The sequence below is a fragment of the Trichosurus vulpecula genome, chromosome 1 (genome assembly GCF_011100635.1).
Source record: "Trichosurus vulpecula isolate mTriVul1 chromosome 1, mTriVul1.pri, whole genome shotgun sequence".
Taxonomy (NCBI): domain Eukaryota; kingdom Metazoa; phylum Chordata; class Mammalia; order Diprotodontia; family Phalangeridae; genus Trichosurus; species Trichosurus vulpecula.
Genome location: NC_050573.1, coordinates 51,888,595 through 51,906,581, shown reverse-complemented (window position 1 = coordinate 51,906,581; position 17,987 = coordinate 51,888,595). Strand labels below are relative to the sequence as shown.

Here is a 17,987-nt window from a genome sequence, read left to right as displayed (position 1 = left end):
AGGATTGTGGAGTCCCTGACAGTAATAGGAAAGTTTATCAGAAGGGTGGGCTTGAAGGCAAAAGATAGTACAATAATAGTACGTGCTTGCTCATCCTGAGTTCATTCTTTGGGGGATGTAATCACAGCCACGAAACGATCTGGGGGGCAGGTGGTAGAAAGCAAATGTTCCCAATGGCACCTACCTAGCTGCTGTGGTAGAGGTCCTGTAGTCCTTTGAATTTCCCTGAGGGGCAGACTTCTAGCTCAGAAGGGGAAGAGGTTGGGAAGTTGCACAGATGAGGGATGAGTGATACGGCAGGGTCAGGGGGGTAGTAATGTCGACAAGCCCAAATGATTGGCTGTAATGGGCAAGAGTCAGACGCCATGTATTTTTTCACTTTTTGATTTGTTGATCACATGCCCCTTAGGGCCGATCCACAGTCTTTGTCCTCACTTTGGAAACCATTGGTCTAGACAACTTTCTAAGACCATAGAACTACAAAGAAGATGCTGCTCTACATTGACAGAGAGAGCTCATTGAAGGGTTCCCTACGCCAGCTATCTCTCTGGAAAACTGCCCCAGGTTTGGGTAGAAGTGGTGTTACACTTATATCAATGATATCACAGATCCAGTATTTATGTTTATTCTTCAGCTTTATGTTTACTGGGATTTTCTTTTAGTGGCTAAATCACTTCTATATATTCCTTCTCATTTCCTGAGCTTCAAGTCTACATTGTGCCATGAATTCTCTCTCTCTCTCTCTCTCTATTTCTCTCACTCTCTCTCTCTCATTCTCTCTCTTCTTTCTCCTTTCTTTCTCCTCTCTCTCTCTCTATCTGTCTCTCTGTCTCTTTATCTGTCTGTCTCTCTATCTCTCTGTCTGTCTCTCTATTTTCTCCTTTCTTTCTCTTCTCTGTCTTTCTCTTTGTCTCTCTCTGTCTCTATCTATCTGTCTCTCCATTTCTCTGTCTCTCTGTCTCTGTCTGTCTGTCTCTCTTCCTCTCTCCCTCTGTTTTTTTCTGTCTCTGTTTCTGACATATTGATTATCTTGAAAACCAGACCAATTCAGTTGCAAGTTACTACATCTCCCTTTGTTTTGATGTGATATTTCACTGCTAGGTGGCATGGTGGATCGAGGGCTGGACATGAAGTCAAGAGGGTCTGAGTTCAAATGCTCCTTCAGACACTTATTAGCTGTGTGACCTTGGGCACTTAGTAATTTCTCCTCTGTCTGCCTCAATTTTCTCACCTATAGAATGGGTATCATAATAGTGCCAACTTCCCAGGGTTGTTGTGAGGATAAAATGAGATAATACTTGTAAAGTGCTTTGCACATCATAAGTGCTAAATAATTGTTTGTTTCCTCCCCCCTTTTTGGATTCACCACATGAATTTATTAATCTTATGTTGTGAGAGCTTTCCCCCACATATAGCATGGGGTGTCATTGTGTGGCTCAAAGAGAGGCAGAATAGACATCTCTAACCCCTTCTACCCTTATATTTCTCTTTCTTTAGTTTCCTCCAGGAAGGGAAGCAGGTGGCTGGGACCAGAAGTTAGATACTCTGCTCTCCTTAAAGGGAGGGAATACCAGGTTGTTGTTGTTCATCCTTCGTTTTCAAAGGCCAATGACATCAAGGGTGAAGTCCTGACTTGCGCGTGGATTGGATTTAAGTGAGGCAGAATTGGGCAAAATTGTCAGGCTCACTCTCTTTTCCACAGTCACTGAAATCCAGTGGTAAGACAAATGTCAAGATGACTGTCTATGGCTGGGGATGCAGTGGATGACCTTGGCATCTTTCATGTATGACCAAGCTCTAAGTGTTTGGTAGTACCTGCCTCAGCTGCCTTCATGGGCATTGGAACAGATTGTTCTCACCTGGCCATTCCACCAGGCAATGTCTTTACATGCTTAGGGTAGACATCCTCCTAACTCATCGACAGGTATGAGGCTGGTTTGGCCCATCTGCCAAGACAGTTAATTGGGGTGTGGCTGCTGTGCATGCCACAGCTTCTTGAAGCCACAGGTGAGAGTCGGGTGAATCAGGTGGACACCAAAGGTGGATGGGCAGCCCTGAAAAGGGCTCAGCAGCCCTCCCAGCAGAGGTACTAGTCCTCCCTGAACATCCTATACACCATAGATACCAGGTTAGAATTATGTCAGTCTGCTCCCTTAAATATTATGAGCGTAGGAGATGTGGTTTTCAGGTTTAAGCTAACTTCTGATGACTGTTTCATTAATTGAGGGGCATAAGACCCAAAGCTTTATATGCAAGGCTTAATTCTCTTCCCACCAAATATCAGTGGCACAGTAAACACACATAGCACGTGGCCAAGAAACCCATTTGTCTAAGTCAATAGCCCCTCCTCCCAAAAAAAGGAAATCAGATAAATCAATTTGCATGGGAAAATATCCGCGAAATAGTATTAAGTAAAGGAACCCTTCCATTGGGAGTAAGGTAACTCAGCTCAACCAGGGAAGAGAGGGAGTTCCTGATCCCACTGAAAGCTAAGTTCTCTGAATTCTCTAGCATAGCAAGCTGGGTATAGGGACATGATGGAGAATCCAGACTTCTTTTATGTTAGGGTTTCTTCCCAGAGTCTTTTCCTTCAGCAACTTGAGGTAAGATTGCCATTGTCTATCTTCTCTCTCAAAGATGGAAGCCAGAAGTGCCTGAAACCCAAAAAGACGTAGACTCAAAAGACCTGAAGAGCTCTCCTTTATCTCACTCTTGCCAGCTCTGCCCTGAACCTTACACAGGTACAGGGCATTGATCAATTGACCAATTGATGTGGGATAGAACCCATACCAGTAATCTTTGGGATTTGGTTTACACTTATACTTCTCTGTTTCCAATCATGTTTTGCACGTTCCAGTAGTGATCTAATTTTGGCTCGACATGGCTTCTACTTTTTTGGAAAAGTCTTGAATTCATTACATAACTTTGTGAACAGGTCATCTGAAGGGTAATTGCCAGTTTTACACAGTTTTAAATTTTGGCACATAAGCCATTGGTCCAATTCGATTTCTTTCTTACAAACCTGTAACTATAAGATGCCTTCAAATCTCTCCCCTTTCTTCCTTTCCAGTTCTTTCTAGGTACTCAGATGATTACAATTCAATCTCTATACACATTACACACGTTTAATTAAGTGAACGACTCAGTTCTGCCAAATCGCTCAGATTGGCCGTGTGTTTAGGTAAGTCACACTTATATTGCTAAAAGGTATTGCTCTCCCCGCTAAATATTTTTACAATGGAAGAAACTTTGTCTTGCCTTCCCTTATCCCTTCTCCTTAAACACAGACATCCTTTCCCCAAGGCTAAAAATGTTTCTTCTCCAAGATGAAGAGGAGAGAAGACAAAAAAGCTCACACTCTTAGGGCTGGAATTATCAAGCACAAGATAAAGTTGCAGTGAAAGCAGAGATTCTGGTATTTGGGGAGTCACCAAAAAACTTTCTTTTAAAAATTGACTTTAATTCTGTTAAGACTGAACACTTCCTTAACTGAGCAGACTCCATCACAAATACACATCAAAAGGAAAAGAATGAACATCCATTGCTGGCATCCAGCGAAAAATATTTTAAAGGCTCTATTTTTTTGTCCAGAACAAAGGATCTTTGTTTTGAAAACTGTTTCCCCTGGTAATCTCTAGTCTATCAGTTCCATTTATTTAAGAAAGTGCAAGTTTCATGGCTACAACGGATGTGCATATAAGATGTTGGCCTTATCTGGGACAGAGCTATTCTTATCCTGTGAAACAGATTCTGTTTCACAGATTGGAGACTCCTCACATCTTGTCAGTGAACACTGTGTTCTGAGAGGTAGCTGGTCTTAGTTCTCAGTGATCAGCTGATACCTAGTTCAAACCATACCCACTGGGAGAATCTGTTCTTAGACCTTGATGATTGGCAGAAATCTGGTCTGAGCCACAAAGGGAATAATTTTTGCAACTTTACTGCTGCACAAATAAAGGCAAATAAAGTCAACTAGCATTTATTTAGCATCTACTATGTACTGGGCAAATAAAGTCAACTACATTTATTAAGCACCTACTATGTGCTGTGCTTAGTTCTGGGGATACAAAGAAAAGGAAAAGACAATCTTTGCCCTCAAGGAGCTCACAGTCTAATGAAAGAGACAACATGCAGACGAGTATGTACAAACATGATATATATGTATATACAATACACATATGCATATATTTGTTTGTATATTGTATATATATATTATATATGTGTATATATATACATATGTAATAAATAGGAATGGAGTACTCTCAGAGGGAAAGCACTAAGATTAAGGAGGAATGGGAACAGTTTCTCAAAGAAGGTAGGATTTTAGGTGAGACTTGAAGGAAGCCAGGAGGCTGAATGAGGAGAGAGAATTCTATGCATGGGAGGCGGCAGTCAGTGAAAATGCCTGAAGTTGGGAGATGGAGCATTTTGTTCGAGAAACAGCAAGGAAGCCAATGTCACTGGATTGCAGAGTATAGGGTAGGGAGTAATGAGTTGGTTGGTTGTTGTTCTTCATTCTTTTTTTTCTTTTAAAAAAATTTATTGATATCTTTGGTTTTTGCATCCCGAACTTTTCCCACTATATCTTTCCCCTTGCTCCCTCCCACAGAACCATCCCTTATAATAATGAGTTTCTTTTAAAGAAAACAACCAACATATTGAAAAAATCGATGTTATATTCAGTATTCCATTTCTATGGTCCTCCAACTCAGCAAAGGAGCCAAGAAGGTGTTATCATAATAAGGGAGCATTGGTTACATTTTTTGTTATGGTTGTGGTTGCTCTTTCCATTTACAATGTTATAGTCACTGTGTACATAGTTTCTTCGTGCTGCTTACTTCACTTTGAATCAGTTCATATAAGTTTCTCCATGCTTCTTTTGTATTCATGGTGTTAATTGTTTCTTATAGCATAGTAATATTCCAGACATTCACTTACAAAAATTTGTTTAGTCATTCTCTGATGAGTGGACATCTACTCTATTTCCAGTTTTTTGCTACCACATACAAAAATGTTGCTACGAATTTAGGCATATATAGGGACTTTCTTTTTGTTCCTGATTATCTTACTGTCTATGTCTAGCAGCTATTTTAGTCACTTCAGACAATTCCAAAATGCTTTCCAGAATAATTGGACCAATCAACAGCTCTACAAATAATACATGGTTGTGCCTATTTTTCCACAGCCCATCCATCATTGACGCTTCCCATCTTCTGTCATTTTTCCAGTTTGCTGGGTATGAGGTAAAACTGCAAGGTTGTTTCAGTTTTACGTTTTCTGTTATTAGTAGTGACTTGAAACATCCTTTTTATATGTTAGTATTCACTTCTCCTCTTCCAATCTTATTTGAAATTCTTATTGATAATTCTGTTCATATTCTTTCATCACTTATCTGTAGTGGGGGTGGTTATCCTCCCCACCCCCCTCCACAACCTTAATCAAAATGACATTTTTCAAGAGCAGGCACAGGCCACAGTGTGGAATTTATCTGAATCAGGGATCTGGCAGATGAACAGTTTCGCCTCCATCCTTAAGGACCTTTACAGGAATAAGCCTACATCTTCCAGGGTATGAGGCTTAAGGTCGTTCACAGTGGATAAGCGACCATCATGGTGAAATATACATCCCAAGTGTGGGGGACCTTCCCACTGAGACACATATATGTACCCTATAGCTTCTGTGAGTGTCATGTATTTGTTGATGCCCTTCTTGGAAAGGAATACACCCTCTTCTTTCAAGGGGTTTCTTTTTTTTTTTGCAAACTTTATTTAATTTATTTAATATATTTAGTTTTCAGCATTGATTTTCACAAGAGTTGAATTATGAATTTTCTTCCCGTTTCTACCCTCCCCCCCACTCCAAGATGGCATATATTCTGGTTGCCCCATTTCCCAGTCAGCCTTCCCGTCTGTCCCCCCACTCCCCTCCCATCCCCCTTTCCCTTCTTCTCTTGTAGGACAAGATAAATTTCTATGCCCCACTGCCTGTGTATCTTATTTCCTAGTTGCATGCAAAAGTTGTTTTTTGTTTTTGAATGTCTGTTTTAAAACTTTGAGTTCCAAATTCTCTCCCCTCTTCCCTCCCCACCCACCCTCCCTAAGAAGGCAAGCAATTCAACATAGGCCACATGCGTGTCATTATGTAAAACACTTCCACAATACTCATGTTGTGAAAGATTAACTATGTTTTGCTCCTTCCTAACCTATCCCCCTTTATTGAATTTTCTCCCTTGACCCTGTCCCTTTTAGAAAGTGTTTGTTTTTGATTATTTCCTCCCCATCTGCCCTCCCTTCTATCATCCCCCCTTTTTTATCTTCTTCCTCCTTCTTTCCTGTGGGGTAGGATACCCAATTGAGTGTGTATGGTATTCCCTCCTCAGGTCAAATCCGATGAGAGCAAGATTTACTCATTCCTCCTCACCTGCCCCCTCTTCCCTTCCTAGAGAACTGCTTTTTCTTGCCACTTTTATGCGAGATAATTTACCCCATTCTATCTCTCCCTTTCTCCCTCTCTCAATATATTCCTCCCTTATCCCTTAATTTGATTTTATTTTTTTAGATATCATTCCTTCATATTCAGCTCACCCTGTGCCCTCTGTCCATATATATATGTGTGTGTGTATATATATATATATATACACCTACATATATACATACATAGACACACATATGTATACACACACACATACACACACACATATATATATATGCATATTCCTTTCAGCTACTATGATACTGAGGTCTCATGAATCATACACATCATCTTTCCATGTAGGGATGTAAACAAAACAGTTCAACTTTAGTAAGTCCCTTATGATTTCTCTTTCTTGTTTACCTATTCATGCTTCTCTTGATTGTTGTGTTTGAAAGTCAAATTTTCTATTCAGCTCTGGTCTTTTCACTGAGAAAGCTTGAAAGTCCTCTATTTTATTGAAAATCCATATTTTGCCTTGGAGCATGACACTCAGTTTTGCTGGGTAAGTGATTCTTGATTTTAATCCTAGCTCCATTGACCTCCAGCATATTGTATTCCAAGCCCTTCAATCTCTTAATGTTGAAGCTGCTAGATCTTGGATTATTCTGATTGTGTTCCCACAATACTCAAATTATTTTTTCTGGCTGCTTGCAGTATTTTCTCCTTGACCTGGGAGCTCTGGAATTTGGCCACAATATTCCTAGGAGTTTTCTTTTTGGGATCTTTCTGAGGAGGCAATCAGTGGATTCTTTCAATTTCTATTTTACCCTCTGGCTCTAGAATATCAGGGCAGTTCTCCTTGATAATTTCTTGAAAGATAATGCCTAGGCTCTTTTTTTATCATAGCTTTCAGGTAGTCCAATAATTTTTAAATTATCTCTCCTGGATCTATTTTCCAGGTCAGTGGTTTTTCCAATGAAATATTTCACATTGTCTTCCATTTTTTCATTCCTTTGGTTCTGTTTTATAATATCTTGATTTCTCATAAAGTCACTAGCTTCCACTTGCTCCAATCTAATTTTTAAGGTAGTATTTTCTTCAGTAGTCTGTTGGACCTCCTTTTCTATTTGGTTAATTCTGCCTTTCAGGGCATTCTTCTCCTCATTGGCTTTTTGGAGCTCTTTTGCCATTGGAGTTAGTCTATTTTTAAGGTGTTGTTTTCTTCAGTATTTTTTTGGTTCTCCTTTAGCAAGTCATTGACTTGTTTTTCATGGTTTTCTTGCATCCTTCTCATTTCTCTTCCCAATTTTTCCTCTACTTCTCTAACTTGCATTTACAAATCCTTTTTGAGTTCTTCCATGGCCTGAGACCAGTTCATGTTTTTCTTGGAGGCTTTTGATGTAGGCTCTTTGACTTTGTTGACTTCTTCTTGCTGTATGTTTTGGTCTTCTTTGTCACCAAAGAAAGATTCCAAAGTCTGAATCTGAATCCGAGTGGGTTTTCCTTGCATGGACATGTTCCCAGCCAACTCACTTGACCCTTGAGTTTTTTGTTGGGGTATGATTGCTTGTAGAGCAAAGAGTACTTTGTTCCAAGCTTGAGGGGATGCGCCGTTGATTTCAGAGCTCTTTCTATACAGCCAGGTTTGCCGCCCCAGCACTCCTCCTTCCACAAGAACTGCCAACCTGGACCTGATAGAAATCTTAAGCAGGTTCTGCACTCCTGCTCTTATCCGACACTTAATTCCTCCCACCAGCTGGGCCTGGGGCTGGAAGTAACTGCAGCTGTAGTTCTGTAGCTGCACCACCTCTGCTACCCCTGGGGCGGTGGCTGAACCGCAAACTCTTTTCACTCTGTCTCTCACAGCTTTTCCCACTATCCTTCTCTGTTGTCTTTGGTGTTTGTGGGTTGAGAAGTCTGGTAACTGCCACAGCTCCCTGACTCAGGGAGCCAGTGCTTGTTCCGCCAGACTCCTGTCTGGTTGGTCCTGCCACCGCCCATGCTGAGCTCTGCTCTCCTCTGCTCCCTGCATGATAGACCTCATTCAGCAACCATCCAGGCTGTCCTGGGCTGGATCCCTGCTTCCCTCTCCTATTTTGTGGGTTCTGCAGTTCTAGAATTTGTTCAGAGCCATTTTATAGGTTTTTGGAGGCACCTGGTGGGGAGCTCACATAAGTCTCTGTTTCCCAGCCACCATCTTGGCTCCACAACCCCCCTTGCAAGGGGTTTCTAGCAGGTATGTTACAAGATTTCATTGACATATGGAGATGATCTGTTGGCTTGGAGGCCTGGTCTGGCTCTTTGGATTCAGCAAACTCTTTGTCTTTATTGGAAGGAATTATATTGTCCAGCTAGGCAAGAACACTTTGAGGACTAAGATAATGATTCTCCTCTTCTGTCTCTTGCTGGTTCTCAGGAGCTAAATCACTCATCAGAGGAAATTGGCTGGGTCTTGAAGAATCGCCTTCTATTTGATGCTGCTTAAGGAGAAAGTCATGTTTCCTTTGGGACTTGGGAAAATAATTAAGTATTTTCAATTTCACTAAATGTGATTGACTGAGACCAAATGTTTTCATATCTGAGTGACTGTTTCTTGAAAGCCCTGAGCAAGTCTTGCCCTCTGATGAACTAGGAGAACCAGAAGAATGGCCAAAGTAGGAAACAGGTCTTTTGTCTTCTGAGAAATCTATCTCCTGAACATCATCACAGATTCCTAGAATGATTTGATATATGTTCTGGTTTCCTTTGGAGTCAAGAGGCTGTACAACATTGGCCTCGTTTCTGACATCTTGATTGACAAGATATAGATTCTTTACATTCTGATGGGTGACTTTCAGATCCAGGCAGGATGATGATATGAAGGAGACCCAGTCATCAATTATCCTCCTCCATGAAGGTGCTCAGATTCAATCTGGCCTGCTGGCACTAGTGACACAAATGTCCAGACTCCCCAAGAGTCCAACCAATGCTCAGGCTCCTTAAGAGTCCACCCAACATGGCAAATCTTTGGAATTGAAAAGGACTGACCCATTATATGATTGGGGGCTGGAAGTCACTCCCTCCACAAAGTAGGATTTGGAAGAAAGCCTCGAGAAACAAACAAGAAACCAAAAAAAGTACCTAAAGTTTTCCCAATTCCCTAGTACTGAGAGAACTGAGAGAATTGGGCATATGCTTCCAGATAGGGCATCATTCTTTATCCTCTATGCTTCGGAAGGTGTGCCCAGGTCCATGGCCTTGAACATAACCACTGGACCAAAACCCTGAGAGTGTCAGGCCCAAAAAGCACCTCCAACATGCTTGGAGAGCAACTCCAACTCCAACTGTAGGGTGAGAAGGGGATAGGAAGAGGGGGAGGTTATCATACCTTCCAGTCTTGGCTGGAGAACAACTTGAGATGAGCAGTTTTCCTAGTCCCAGGAAAACAAAATATTGAGGTTTAGGGGTTCTAGGACCCCAAAAGAGCAACATTTCGGTTCCTGCCTGAATGAAATTGATGCAATTCTTCTTTGAGCCAAAGAAACACAAAGTTTATTAAAGATTCACCGAATTGGGTAGACTCCCAAGGAACCCAGACACTGGCCAGACTACTAAGGAATCTGAGTATTTGCATTGCCAATGCCAGCAGGCCAGATTGAATCTAAGCATTGTTCTTCATTCTTGAAGAGGACCAAAATGACATCACTATGTTAGAGTCAAGTTAAAGTGTGTCCAACTAGGGCTGATCAGACCAATATAAGCTTGGAATACTCTACCACAGGTTGGGCACAAATAGTCCATGTGAACACTTGAGGTAGATTCTCTAAATTTGCACATCTCATGTTTCTTTTGCGCTACTTCAATTCTGCTTTGCTCATAGACCACAGCACCTTCTCTAATGAGGGCACGCCATGCAGGGTCATCTTGTGAAAGTGTCTCCCATGTAATGAAATCAATTCCTAAGTTCTTAAGAGAGACCTTGAGAGTGTCCTGTATCATTTTTTTCTGACCACCATGTGAGTGCTTGCCTTGTGCGAGTTCTCTGTAAAATAGTCTTTTAGGCAAGCATATATTTCAACAATGTGGCCCATGCAGAGTGTGATCTCTGTAGTAGAGTTTGAATGCTTGGCAGTTTAGTTCAAGAAAGGACCTTGAAAGGAATAATGAATAAAAAGACTGGAAAGGAAGGAAGGGGACAGGTTATAAAGGATTTTTTCACATTAAAATTGAATATTGTCAACATTTCTTCATCATGGTCTTTTTTAAAATTAAATTTTATTTTCAGTTCTAGATTTTCTCCTTTCCCCTCCCCATTACCCACTAATTTAGAAGGCAAGAAAAACAAAATCCATAGCAAATAGGTACAATCATTCAAAACAAATTCCTGTATCAGCCAAATCTTAAAAAGGGAAAAAAATAAAGAAAAGCATATATGCTTCAATCTGCACTGAGTCCATTATATCTCTATCTGGAGGTGGATAGCATATTTTATCATGAGTCCTTTGGAAGTGTGTTGGGTACACCATCAATCTTGTTAAGTCTTTCAAAGTTGATTATCTTCATAATATTGTTGTTGTATAAATTGTTCTCCTGGTTCTGCTCACTCACTTTGCATCAGTTCATACAAGTTTTCCCAGGTTTCTCTAAAGCCATCCCCTGAACCATTTCTTACAGCACAATACTATTCCGACACATCCATATACCAGAAATTGTTCAGCCCTTCTCCAGCAGATAGGGTGGGCATCCTCTCAGTTTTCAATTCTTTGCTATAGCAAAATGAACTACTATGACTATTTTTGTACATAGAGGTCCTTTTTCTGTTTCTTTGATTTCTTTGGAGTGTAGACCTAATAGTAGTATCACTGGTTTAAAGTGTATGCCTGACTCAATAACTATTGGGCACAGTTCCAGATTTCTTTCCAGAATGGGTGTATCAGGCCACAGTTCTACCACTAGTGCATTAAAATGCCTATTTGCCTATAGCCTCTCTACTATGTATCATTTTTCTTTTTTGTCAATAGCCAATCTGTTGAAAGTTTGGTGTTACCTGAGTTGTTTCTAAACGAAAATATTTTATTTGTTTTAATCAGCCAAGCTCTCCCATTCCAACCCTTCCCCCACACCAATTGAGAACACAAGAAAAATTAAGTCCATTAAAAACTAAGTCCATTCAATAAAAACAAATTTCCACATTGAACGTATCCAAACATTTTTCATTCTGCATTCTAAGTCTCCTACCTCTCTTTCAGGAGGTGTGCAGTATGTTTCGTATTCAGTCTTCTAGTAGGTCATCACATTGATCAGAGTTCAACACAATAATATTCCCTCACATTTATTTACCATCATCCATTCTTCAATTTACCAGTTTGTTTTTGTTGTTCAGTCATTTCAATCATGTTCAACTTTTCATGACCCCATTTGGGATTTTCTTGGCAAAGATACTAGAATAGTTTGCCATTTCCTTCTCCAGCTCATTTTACAGATGAGGAAGCTAAGGCAAAAAGGGTTGGGGCAGCTAGGTGGTGCAGTGAGTAGAGCACCAGCACTGAATTCAAGAGGACCTGAGTTCAAATCCGGCCTCAGACACTTGACATACTTATTAGTGTGACCTTGGGCAAGTCATTTAACCCCAATTGCCCGGCCTTCTCCTCTGCAAAAAAAAGGGTGAAGTGACTTGCCCAGGGTCACAGAGTTAGGAAGCATCTGGGGCCACATTTGAACTCAGGTCTTCCTGACTCCAGGCCCAGCACTGAGGCACCTAGCTGCCCTCAATTTACTGGTACCATTCTTTGTCATCTCCAGAAGATCTATTTGTACTTGCAGTTTATTTTGCTTAGGACTAATCCCTCCCTCATTCTACCCTCCCTCTAATTCATCTCTCACCTCTCTCTCTTTTCTCTCCCATTTCCTTGTTGAGTGAAATATATTTCTGTATACCCCGCAGTGTGTGTATATATTCTTTTTTCTGGACCAGTTCAGATGAGAGTGAGGTTCAAGTGTGAGCTGTCCCCTTTCCCCTCCCCATTGACTGTATAGTCATCTACTTGTGTACTCTGATAATATGAGATGATTGTTCCTAATCTTGCTTTCCTTTCTCTTCCCCCAACCCAATGCAGTCTTCTTCCTCTCTCTTTTCCTCTTTCCATTTCCATTTTCTCATTCCATTGACAAAACAGAACCACTCCCAGGCCCTCTGACTCCCTCTATGAACCTTGATGACAGGTCTCACAAGGGGACATGTGTCATCTCCCTGTATTTGAATATAAGTAGTTGATCCCTATTTAGTCACATTTTTTTCTTTATTCTTGTGTTTGAATTTCAAAGTTTCTCCACAACTCTGATCTTTTCATAAAAATACTTAGAAGTCCTTTACTATGTTAAAGCATTATAATTGGTTTTGCTGAGTAAGTTATTCTTGGCTATAAGCACATATCTGTTACCTTCTGGAATATCATGTTCCAGGTTCTTCTCAACTATATAATGTTGGCTGCTAAATCACATGTGACTCTCACTGTGGTTCTTTAGTATTTAAATTCTTTTCTTTTGGAAGCTTGTAGTGTTTTTTTTTTGACTTGGGAGCTGTGGATTTTAGCTATGATGTTCCTGGTAGTTATTTTTTAATTTTTATTTTCAAAAAATTGACTTGATGGATTCTTTTTTCCCTTGGTTCTAAGAGATGTGAGCAATTTTAAGATTTCTTGAAATATGAGGTCTAAGTTTTTTTGAATTTTTGTCATGGCATTCACATAGTCTAATGATTCTTAAATTTTCTCTCCCAGATGAGTTTTCCAGGTCAGTTGTTATTTTCCTATCAGATACCTTACATTTCCTTTTTTTCCAGCCTTTTGACTTTGTTTGAAAATTTCTTGTTTTCTCATGGAATTATTGGCTTCTATTTGTTCCTTTCTAATTTGGGGGAAGTTTAGTACTCAAGCAAGGTTTTGTACTGCTTGTGCCAAGCAGTTGATTCTATTTCCAATTCTTTTTTTCCATAGCTCTCATTCCTTTTTCAATTTCTTCATCACAATGTGTTTTTTTCTGAGGCTTTGCTTATAGATCTGAACTGTGCATGTTGCTGACTTGGGTTTGTGTCTGAGCAAGTGTACACTGCTGCTGGACTCTGACATTATTAGCTAGCTGAAAAGCTTTGTTAGTTCAGAGTGGCAGAATTCTAGGCTCCCTTTTGGTCTGAGACTCCTGCCTTGATTATTCCTCTGCAGATGGGGCTAGATGTTTGAAGTGACACCCTTCTTTAAGCTTGGGTCTAGGCCACCCTACTGCTCCTTCTGGCTTCTGAATTTGCTCTTTTTTTGGTATGCCACTCATGTCCTCCCTAACCAGAACATCACCCATACACAATTTGCCTTTCCACTCTCACCCTTGATTTGCAAGATTTGCAACCAGGTTCTGGAAAATGGATGACAAAGCTGCCAGTTCTCTTTTCCTGGTCACAGTGCCTTGATATATGGCTGGCAAAGCCCCAATATAATTCTGAAATTTCCTCTTGCTTTGATGCACAGCTTCTTTCTGAGTGCTAGAATGCCTTGCAGCATGCTCCCAGTCAGCTTCCATCACAAGTGTTTGCATACCTATCTGTCTTTTGTTCTTTGCTGAGCTGGACTGGGCAAATGATTCAAGCCATTTTCTGCATTTCCCCATCAGGATTTGGTCTGGTGAATTTTCTCTATCTGATTGGAGGAGTTTCTGGAGGAGGACCCACCATATTGCTTCCTATCATTCCACCATCTTTGCTTCACCTCTGGTAGGAAGAGCTTGAAAATCCAAACACAGAATTTTATATTGGATTCTGTCTAATTGCTTCTATCTTGGCTTAACAACATATTGCCAGTTTCCCCCTAGCCAATCTTACATTCAAGACCAGTCTATATCTGAACACAGAACAAATTGACATGTACTAAGAAAGCCAACAACAAATAGTGTGGGGAGAAAAATACAATCAATGCTGAAAACTAAAAATATTAAATAAATAATTTAAAAAAGGAAAATAATGAAAAAATGTAAAGGAAAGAGGCATAGATGTATAAGATCTCAAACTTTACTACAAAGTAATAATCATGAAAATTATTTGGTTAAAAAGAAAAAGAAGAAAAGATGATCTGTGGGTCAGATTTGAAAGTGAAAACCCAGAAGCAAATGAACATAGTGGGATGGTGTTCGATGAACCCCAAAACCTCAACTACTGGGGCAAAGACTCATGAAAAAACTGCTAGGGAAATAAGAAGAGTCTTGCAGAAATTAGATTAAGACTAAAATCTCATACCAGGAATCACAATAATGATATGACAAAAAAGTCACTAAATAAACAAATTAGAGAAAACTGTCAAACCCCCATTTTGAGGAAAAATGTCCAAGCCAGCCATGCCATTCTGCTCTAGGATGCACCCTTGATTCTCCAGATATCAGCAGCATTCAACCATGTAGCCCTCTCCCCCACTTCTGTTTTTCAGCTCCCTTTTATGAGTCTGGAGGCAGCGAGGTAGCACAATAGGTAGGACCCTGAGTCTGGAGTCAGGAAGACCTAAATTCAAATCCAGCCTCAGATGCTTACTGTCTGTGTGACTCCGGGTAAATCACTTAGCTTTTGTTTGCCTCAATTTCCTGAACTGTAAAACAGGGATAATAAATAACACTTACTTCTCAGGGGTTGTTTTGAGGATGAAATGAGAGAATATTTGTAAAGTGCTTAGCACAGTGCTTGACACATAGTAGGTGCTTAGAAAATGTTTGTTCCCTTCCCTCCCCTATTTTGTCCTCTCCTCTCCTCAAGGGCAAGGACTGCCTTTTCTCTGCTTGTACGTGTTTACACAGTGCTTGGTATATAGTAAGCACTTAATAAATGCTTCTCTTGTTATTGTAAATCTTAGAATCTATGAGAACATTCAGCTGCGCTCTGAGAGAATGGAGCCTGCTATAGAGTAGGAGCTCTGAGGTAGAGAGACAGGATATTTAATATTTCAATATCTTGAGCCATATACCACTTCATGCCCTAGAATCAAACTCAAATGTGACCTATTAAAGGGTTAATCAAAAGTGCTTTTGCATCACTGCTGTTGAGATTGATTTATACATGTAATGCTGGAGAGGTGTTTGGAAACATCACCATCTGGTGGGCAGGTGAGATAAGGCAGTCACTGAGTAATTTACCAGACTTGAATGGGTGGTTGTATAGAGTGCCACCTAATGGTCAACTGATATATTGCACCCAGCTAATTGAAATTCTTTGCAGAATAATTATGACATGCTTTCTGTAATCTTCAGGAAAGAAGCACTTGAGCCACACAACCAAAGGGTTCCGTGAGGGACCAGGGGCACAGAAGCATTCCCAAGTCATGGAATGAGAATTCTGTGATATCTGGTCATGTATGACATTAAATTTGGATCCCTTGAGGTTTTCCATTAGTCTCCTTTGCTTTTCCAGTTTAATACCCTAACAGTGCTCTAGACTTTCATCATCATGTCCCATCTAAGGCTCAGATAATTCCTCCCCAGAATGGTGTGTATAAGAGGGGTTATCAGAAGAGTTACTCCACTCATGCAGAGTATAGATGTGTCTTTTAGTCCTTTGTTGGAAATCTAGGCAATTGTTGTCATGAGTGCCTGTATAGGAGATGAGGACTCTGTTAAAGTCCCCTAGTATGTGGCCCAACTTACAGAGGCAGGGAAAGGTAGTAAGTCAACTACTGTACACGTTAAGAAAGAAAACTTTCATTAAGGAAGGCTCTTAGGCCGGCCGTCTCTTCATTTCCCAGCTGACTGCATTCTTCCAGACTTCTCTATCATGCCCACAAGCTGGGTACCTTCCCTTTGCCTCTCCCCCTTTCAATTTACTTTTGTGTGTTGTCCTACCTGCATTGGATTATAAGCTCCTTGAAGGCAGGAGCTTTCTTTTTCATATTTATTTCCCCAGCTCTTTGCACAATGCTTGGCACATAGTAGGCACTTAATTAATGTTTATTGGCCAACGCAGGGGACAATGACCCAGAGGCTGATAGACATCAATTACCATGACCATCAGAATATATAGGACTGGGTAGCTCCAGGGTATCTTGATCCACAAGTCAGGACTGAGAGTGGTCACACTACCTCGTCCCTTGTAGAGTCCAGGCTCCCACGGAAACAGGCAGAATCTTGTTTCCCCAATGTAGGTCCTTTATCAGGACTTCAATGGGGATTGGGGAAAGATGAGGGGCTGGAAAGAATGTATATTTCTCTATACACCAATTCTATTCCCAGGGGAGAGCAAGAAGGCCACACAGCTCAGACCTTGCATGCCCAGAATGCCACAGGAACAGGCTGGCCAGGGTGAGGGGAAATGCTTCCGGAAGATGTAAATTCTTCTTTGGCCCTCTGGGCTCATCTCATCGTTCCTATTTCTCTCTTCTTCCAAAGAAAAAGAAGCTCCCTTAGGCTATGGCTTCCTCAAGGAGAACTCAAGCATGATGTCAGCAGCAGTCAGTGTAGGAGCATCCATCAACCAGCAAGGACTGAGAGGGCATCCATGCTAACAGCTAGTAGTAGGTTTGGGACTTGAGTGATCCAGTATATAACTTTCTCAGATCTACGGTCCTGCTCCCAACACCCCATTCCCCAAAGCACCTCCTCCCAAAACTTCATTGGATATTTGGGAATAAAGGAAGATACCCACCTTCTGATGGGAAACTGGGGTAGGTCCGGACATGTGGCCACCTGCCCTGATTCTGCCCTGATTCTGCCCCTTTCTCCTTACCTGAGACAACCACCACCCGTGTGAACTTCAGAAATCATGTCCCATCCTTCCATATATGCTCACTCCCTCTAATAAGGGAAGATAGAGATCTACCAGCCATATTTCAGCCAAAAACTCTTGCCTAATTGGTGAACGGGACTGCAAAATGAGTATTGTGACCAATGATGCACTTCCTCCCTTTGGATCTCTGTATCTTTGTGAGGTATCGCCTACAGCTATGGCAGCCATCAAAACTAAGCAGGTAACTCCTGAACTGAACTGAACTGAAATCCACAACTTTGAATCCCTGTTACAAGGAATTAAGCTGAGAATTTCAAAAATAGTGAAGCATAATCAACCATATTGCTCTCAGCAAAAATAGTATAATTTTGGAGGGCTTTTGTATGATTAATATGTACAACACCATTTCATCTTTATCTCAACTCTTTTTAATTTTTATTTTTGTGTAAGATGTATAACATGAAGTTATAGTAGCATATGATTTAGAGATAAAAGCATCTATGTGATTTAGAGATAAATCAGCATGCACATATTATAGGTATGTGATCAAAAATGTTATAGTGATGGAACATGTGATTAGAAAAGTTTGGGGACAGGATAGACTTCAACAATCAGTTCAAGGACATTAGCTCAGAGAAAAGGCTGTTTGAGGGAAAGATCATTAATCCTATGTAGAAATTCCATCTTTCCCCCTCTTCCCTCAAGCCCAATACAGGTAGGGAGAGACAGATAGGGAGAAAAGGGGTGCTGGACCAGCTCTGGTTTTGTCCTATGGAGCTGAACGCTGAATCAGAATCTGGGAGATTTCTCATATTGACTTGATCTCTAGGTGGTCAGAAGACCAGCC

General features: G+C 40.8%; 1 pseudogene; it reads right to left on the bottom strand.

Annotated features, from left to right (window-relative positions):
• Positions 1 to 5,453: 5,453 nt before the first annotated feature.
• LOC118856989 lies at positions 5,454 to 17,178 on the bottom strand (annotated as a pseudogene).
• Between the last annotated feature and the right edge of the window lie 809 nt (positions 17,179 to 17,987).